This window comes from Otolemur garnettii, unplaced genomic scaffold, assembly GCF_000181295.1.
Source record: "Otolemur garnettii isolate 467f Iridium unplaced genomic scaffold, OtoGar3 scaffold00091, whole genome shotgun sequence".
Classification (NCBI taxonomy): Eukaryota; Metazoa; Chordata; class Mammalia; order Primates; family Galagidae; genus Otolemur; species Otolemur garnettii.
Window position 1 is genome coordinate 7753899 of NW_003852486.1, and position 6880 is coordinate 7760778.

The 6880-nt window shown below is 44.0% G+C and overlaps 1 protein-coding gene across 1 annotated transcript in view; it reads right to left on the reverse strand.

Annotated features, from left to right (window-relative positions):
• Positions 1-6567: 6567 nt before the first annotated feature.
• ZNF667 (zinc finger protein 667) overlaps positions 6568-6880 on the reverse strand; it is a 22543-nt gene continuing 22230 nt past the window's right edge. Inside the window, exon 4 of the mRNA XM_023516504.1 lies at positions 6568-6809. The gene's annotated coding sequence lies outside the window, so the exon portion shown is untranslated. The remainder of the gene's footprint in view (positions 6810-6880) is intronic.

A 6880-nucleotide genomic window follows, 5' to 3' on the forward strand; every position in this document is an offset into this window, starting at 1 on the left:
GGGAGGTAGAATTAGAAAAACAGTTACAGACACGTGGTAAAGTGACAGAGGCAGTGTCGAAATGGGTAAATAAAAGGTGTCCTGTTAGTTTATTTTCCCCTGTCCAGCCTTTCTCTCCAGAAACTGTGGTGTGGGTCAAAGACTGGAGTGTGTCTCCCCTGAGGGCGAGGTAGAAAAGCCCTTACAACGTTCTCCTGACCACACCTACAGCCGTGAGAGTAACAGAAATTCCTGTCTAGATCCATTACAGCAGAGTGAAGCCTACCATGAAACCAGAGAATCTACTCCTGCGTAAGAGGAGCCAGACTGAGCAGAATGTGAACAATGGCAGCTGATCCTAAGTTCCCACGGCGTGGACTCCGCACCTCAACAACTCCTGAACCTTGGAAAGCTACCTGAGATCCTAACAACCCCCTCAAGCTGGTGTTGCAGAGAATGGCAAGCCCTGCTCCAGTCACATCCCGGGAGCTGACTGGTCCACGCATGGCCGAAGCATAAAAATCTACTTCATTGTAGGACTGTATTTTAGTGAACTCATGAGAGCTAAGTGGACTTTAATTTGTACAAATATTTAAAATACTAATGTACAAGTCATTATTCAGCATGTTCCCTTAGCTCACCGCCCTCCTATCAGCAATTGCTGGCCCCCTCCTAATCCTGCTCCTGTTACTGACCCTGGGGCCTTGTATCATTAACTGTCTTATTAGGTTTGTGCAGGCTAGAATTAATACTGTGCAGCTGTCAGTCCTCCACTCACAATATGTCCCACTGCAAACAGTAGGAAATGAAGCTCAAGATTGAGCATCAGTCACAAGAGAAAGGGGGGAATGAAAGGGCCAGACCAACGCCATTTTGTTGTTTACTGCATAAGATCTATTCCACTCCAACCCCCCTGCTATAACCTTCCTCCACCCCTGGTTGCACATACTGTTTACTGCATACCTTGCACATACTGTTTACTGCATAAGTTCTGTTCCTAACTCCTAGCCTGCAGGGCTACTCCCTGCTGCCTCCCCCACACCTGCTTGCACAGCCACTGAGCCATTGATTGAGTCACCTTAGGCAAACAGCTGCTGTAATAAACAATAAGTTTCTATTTCCTTGAAATACAGGTATTTCCCTCCAGCTAGCCCCCGGTTAAGAAATCCCCCACCACTCACCCATACCAATCCAGATCCTCCTTTACTAATGAAATCATCACCCACCAATGCAAATCCTCCCTTACTAATGAAATCATCAACCACCAATCAAGAGTGTACCCGTATCGGACCCTACCCTTCTTGCTTTCTGTACCCCATAAAAACCCTCTCCACCCCAGGTTTGGGGCTCATCCTCAGCTTGCATGCCAGGAGAGTCCAGGCCTGGGCCTGAATAAAACTCACCTCTTGCTTTTTACATCGGACTGTGTCTCGGACTGTTTGTTGGGGCCACTTGAGAGAATTTTGGGCATAACACTACATACTCAAGAAATGTGTGGGGAAATTAGAGATCGGGGACCCTGAGCCCCCCAAGAGAAAAATAGAGCTTAGGAGTTTGAGCCAAGAAACAGCAGCTTAGCTTGGTATTTCAATTGGTTTTTAACAGTAACTTTGCTGACTAATAACAAGTCTGTATAATTCTTGCAGAAAAAAAGTTTGAGGAAGGAAATAGCAAGTGCAACCTTGCCTGCTTAAAGGTTAAATGACTCAGGAGCATTGGAATCCAAATGGCTGTGTGCAGGTATAACAGTGCAAAGCCTGATAGGTAATCCATCAAGCCTGGAGGCCACAGCTCTCCCTTTAAAGGGTTAATGCTCCAGCCCTGAAGGGGGCTGGAATGCAGAAACCCTGTGTGAGAGGTGGGTGTCAAAAGTCACTGGGAATAGTGTGCATGACCCAAACCCACACAAACAGAGGGAGCACTTCTGGAGCAGGGATGAGAAGGACTTCTTTCTCTCCCAGCTTCCAATGTGGGCATTGGCATCAACCTGTTTGCCCCACAAGGGAGCAAACGGTCTACCAGCCCCTTTGGACCCCTAAAGAGTGAGGTAGATATGGGCACATCCTGTTTGCCTTAAGGTTATGTTCCTTGTTTCTCAAGAATGCATGGGCAAAGTATAGTTAACTATCAATTAAGGAAGAAAAGATATATGTTTATGTATTCATACAATTGCTAATGTATGACACGAATAGCCCACAGGCTGATTTTTGCTCAGTTCTCCACCTAAAATGAACATTGTGAGAACTCAATAAAAGCTGAGTGGTCAAAGCCCAAGGAACCTCCATTGTCTCACCAAGGTTAATGGGGACCCCTGGACCCACCTTTAAACTTTCTGTCTCAGGTGGCACCTTGTGGCTCATTGAGTAGGGTGCCGGCCCCTTATACCAAGGGTGGAGGGTTCAAACCCAGCCCCGGCCAAATGGCAACCAAAAAATAGCCCTGGGCGTTGTGGTGGGTGCCTGTAGTCCTAGCTACTTGGGAGGCTGAGGCAGGAGAATCGCCTAAGCCCATAAGCTGAAGGTTGCTGTGAGTGGTGATGCTACAGCACTCTACTGAGGGCAACAAAGTGAAACTACGTCTCTAAAAAATAAATAAACTTTCTGTCTGTGTCTTTATTTTCCCCATTCTGTCCATTCTATTTTAGCAGGTACCCCATGATCCTGGTCAGGGGCTGGTCCCTAAAAAAATGTGCACATGAGGCCAGGCACAGTGGCTCATGCCTGTAATCTCAGCACTTTGGGAAGCTAAGAGTTCACAACCAGCCTGGTGAGACCCTGTCTGTAAAATTAAAAAAAAAAAAAAATTAAATGCAAGGGTGAAATGTTTGCTAAAGGAAAGCTGGAAATGCATAGGCATCTCTTTTTTTTTTTTTTTTTGAGACAAGAGTCTTACTCTGTCATGCTCATCAGAGTGCCATGGCATCATACCTCACAGCAACCTCTCCAGTAGCTAGGACTAAGGTGCGTGCCACAAAGCCTGCTTTTTTTTGTTTGTTTTGTTTTGTTTTAGAGATGGGTCTCATTCTTGTACTCTTGCTCAGGCTTGTCTGCAACACCTAAGCTGAAGGAATCCACCTATGTCGGCCTCTCAGAGTGCTAAAATTACAGGCATAAAACACTGCACCTGGCCCCATAGATATCTCTTAATAGAAAAATATTGCTGGGTGGCACCTGTGGCTCAGTGGGTAGGGCACCAGCCCCATAAGCAGGGGGTGGTGGGTTCAAACTGGGCCTGGTCAAACTGCAACAAAAAAATAGCCAGGCATTCTGGCAGGCACCTGTAGTTCTAGCTACTCAGGAGGCTGAGGCAAGAGAATCACCTAAACCCAAGAGTTAAAGGTTACTGTGAGCTGTGACACCATGCACTAGCCCAGGAGTTGGAGGTTGCTGTGAGCTGTGATGCCATGCACTATACCGAAGGCAATAAAGTGAGACTCCATCTCTAAAAAAAAAAATTGCCACAATGTTCTCTCCTTCACGATCTAGTGAAGAAACATTGTTTAATGTGAGTTTTTAGGATTTTAAAAACAACACACTTGACTTTCTTCTTAGGTTGGATGTACTTTTAAAACTCATGTTCCCAGTTACTAGTAGCTGGGAACACACAATAGCCTGGAGTTGCTTACCTTTACAACCCTCACAGAGATGTCTCTAAGAGCTGAAGAGGAGTTGTGAGGGAAAAGGCAAATGAGATTAAGTGAGGATTTTTGACTAGATCAGAAATAAAGCAGTAAGGACAGGCCATTCTCACAATTCTGTATTAGGTTTTATGTTACAATGTATTACCATTCCCATGCACTCTTGAAATCCCCCAAGGGGGGCAAGAAATGCAATATGCAATTAGACTGAGGAAATATGTGGCTGTTAGCTGGGCACCCTCTGCTCCCCCCCCCCCACCTTCAGATGTGTCACCACTGATCTGGAACCAACCTCTATGGCAGGTTGGCAGAGGAATTAACAAGATAGAGAATGTGTGTAGAAGGGGAGGGAGAAAAGACATGCTTCTCCATGAGCCTTCTTTGTACCATGTGCTTACCTATTTGCTCCAGGTGGTGAGGAATTCTTTAATGCTTATTTTACAGATCTGAAAAGATGAGTTTAAATGGGAAGTTAATTGTTTCAGTATACTGCATGCATGCTCACACCTCACCATTTTGGTTGTTGTTTCCTCAGTTGTAGTCAAATGTAGAATGTCTTAACCCATTTCTCCATGAAGTTCTATTAACAACATACAGGTGTTCTCAAAAGTCATTCTTGAGGAAAGAAATGAAGAGAGAAGAGTCTAACTGTTTATGATGAATTACAAAACAGAACTCTGATTTTATTTCTTACACATTTGGCACAAGTCATAAAGAGGGACTGAAAGCTACCACACATGGTGAACAGACAGGAAAAGAGCTCACTGTATAAACCTAGGGTTTCCCCCATGTATCAGTCAGCTCTGCCTGCCATAACACAATACAATAGGCTGGGTTATGTAAACAATAGGGATATACTTCTCACAGCTCTGGAGCACAAAAGTCCAAGATGGTCAGGTTCTGGTGAGGGCTGTCTTCCTGATTTGCAGAGAGTTGTCCTCTTGCTGTGTCTTCACATGGTGCAGAGAAAGCAAACTCTCCAATGTCTCTTCTTATAAAGGCACTAATCCCATCATGAGGGGACCCCCTCCCCTCATGACATCATTGAACTCTAATTGCCTCCCATATGCCTGACTTCTAAATAAGATCACATTAGCGGTTAGGGCTTCACAATACAAATTTTTGGGGACACAAACATTTAGTCCATAACAATGTACATTCCACCAATCACTTATTATTGCACAACACTATTATTACACGAAAATACTGATGTTTATTCATATAAATATAGATAATGTACTTTCAAATAAAACATTCACTATTTCTGCCGGCTTTGAAGTTCCTTGTTCTCCAGTATATACTGGTTCTTTTTCTGTTAGCCTGTCTCAGCCATGTTAAGATTTTCACACCATGAAGATTATATATCCTCATAAATGTGGAGACAGTGAACTCTATTGCTACATACGACTGTGCATGATATCTTCATCTACCTAAAGACTCACACTTATTTATTCTCATGCACAGTTTCTGTCATCTGAAAGTGGCACCCTGTTTTCCCAAGAAGTTGCTTATATTTAATATTTCTATTCTGTTCTGAGAAACAGACTCAAAAATTTCTTCAAGTAACCTCAAATGAGACTCAAAGCCCCATCTATAAAAATGGACTTCACTATTTTACTTTACTTGTTATGGTGACGAATAAAGTTTTTTTTTTGGTTTGGTTTTTTGGTTTTTTTTTTTTTTTTTCCTGTTTTGGAGACAGAGTCTCACTCTGTTGCCCAGGCTAGAGTGCTGTGCCTTCATAGCTCACAGCAACCTCAAACCCCTGGGCTCAAGTGATCCTCCTGCCTCAGCCTCCCAAGTAGCTGGGACTAAAGGCAACCGCCACAATGCCCGGCTAATTTTTCTATTTTTTTTTGTTTTTTCTTTTTAATTTTTCTATTTTTTTTTTTTTTTTTTGTAGAGACAGGTCTCGCTCTTGCTCAAACTGGTCTTGAGCTCCTAAGCTTAAGCAATCCTCCTGTCTCAGCCTCCCAGAGTGCTAGGATTACAGGTGTGAGCCACCACTCCCAGCCAAATGCAATTTTTTTTTTTTTTTTTTTTTTGGAGACTGAGTCTCACTCTGTTGCCCTGGGAAGAGTGCTGTGGCATCAGCCCAGCTGATGACAACCTCAAACTCCTAGGCTCAAGTGATCCTCCTGCCTCAGCCTCCCGAGTAGCTGGGACTACAGGTGTCCACCACAGTGCCCAGCTAATTTTTCTATCTTTTTGTAGGGGGGGGTCTCACTCTTGCTCAGGCTGGTCTTGAACTCTTGAGCTCAAGCAATCTTCCTGTTTGGCTTCCCAGAGTGCTAGCTAGGATTACAGGCGTGAGCCACTACGCCCAGCCAAATGCAATTGTTTCTTTCTTTTTATTTTTTTGTCTTTCTGAGACCAAGTCTCACTCTGTTGCCTAGGCTAGAGGGCTGTGGTGTCAGCCTAGCTCACAACAACCTCAGAATCCTGGGCTTACATGATCCTTCTGCCTCAGCCTACCAAGTAGCTGAAACTACAGTGTCCACCACAATGCCTGGCTAATTTTTCTACTTCTTTATAGAGACAGGGTCTCACTCTTGCTCAGGATGGTCTTGATTGAACTCCTAAGCTTAAGCAATCCTCCTGCCTTGGCCTCCTAGAGTGCTAGGATTACAGGTGTGAGCCACCACGCCCAGCCAAATACAATTTTTTTTTTTGAGACAGAGTCTCACCTTGTTGCCTAGGCTAGAGTGCCATGGTGTCATAGAGCACAGCAACATCAAACCCCTGGGCTCAGGTGATCCTCCTGCCTCAGCCTCCCAAGTAGCTGGGACTAAAGGCAACCGCCACAATGCCCGGCTAATTTTTTCATTTTTTTGTAGAGACGGGGTGGTCTCACTCTTCCTCAGGCTGGTCTTGAAATCCTGAGTTTAAGTGATCTTCCCGCTTTGGCCTCCCATAGTGCTAGGACTACAGGCATGAGCCACCACGCCTGGCCTGAAGTATCTTTAAAACTAAACAGGAAATAAAATATGAGTCATTCTTATGAAATGAAAATGGTCTTTTTTTTACAATGACTAATCCAATATTCTACACTTAACGTAGACAATTTCAAATCCTGAGGTCAAAACTCTTCAATGACTTCTGCTCTTTGGCTGTCACAGTGGAACACTCCATCAAATGGTCCCATAAATATATACAAAATTAATGTTAATGTGAAAATATACTTTCCTGATACCTCTCACTCTGCTCCTTTGATAGCTTCAGTCTTCACTTTTCTAGATTTAAAATGACTTTACTTTTTTTCTT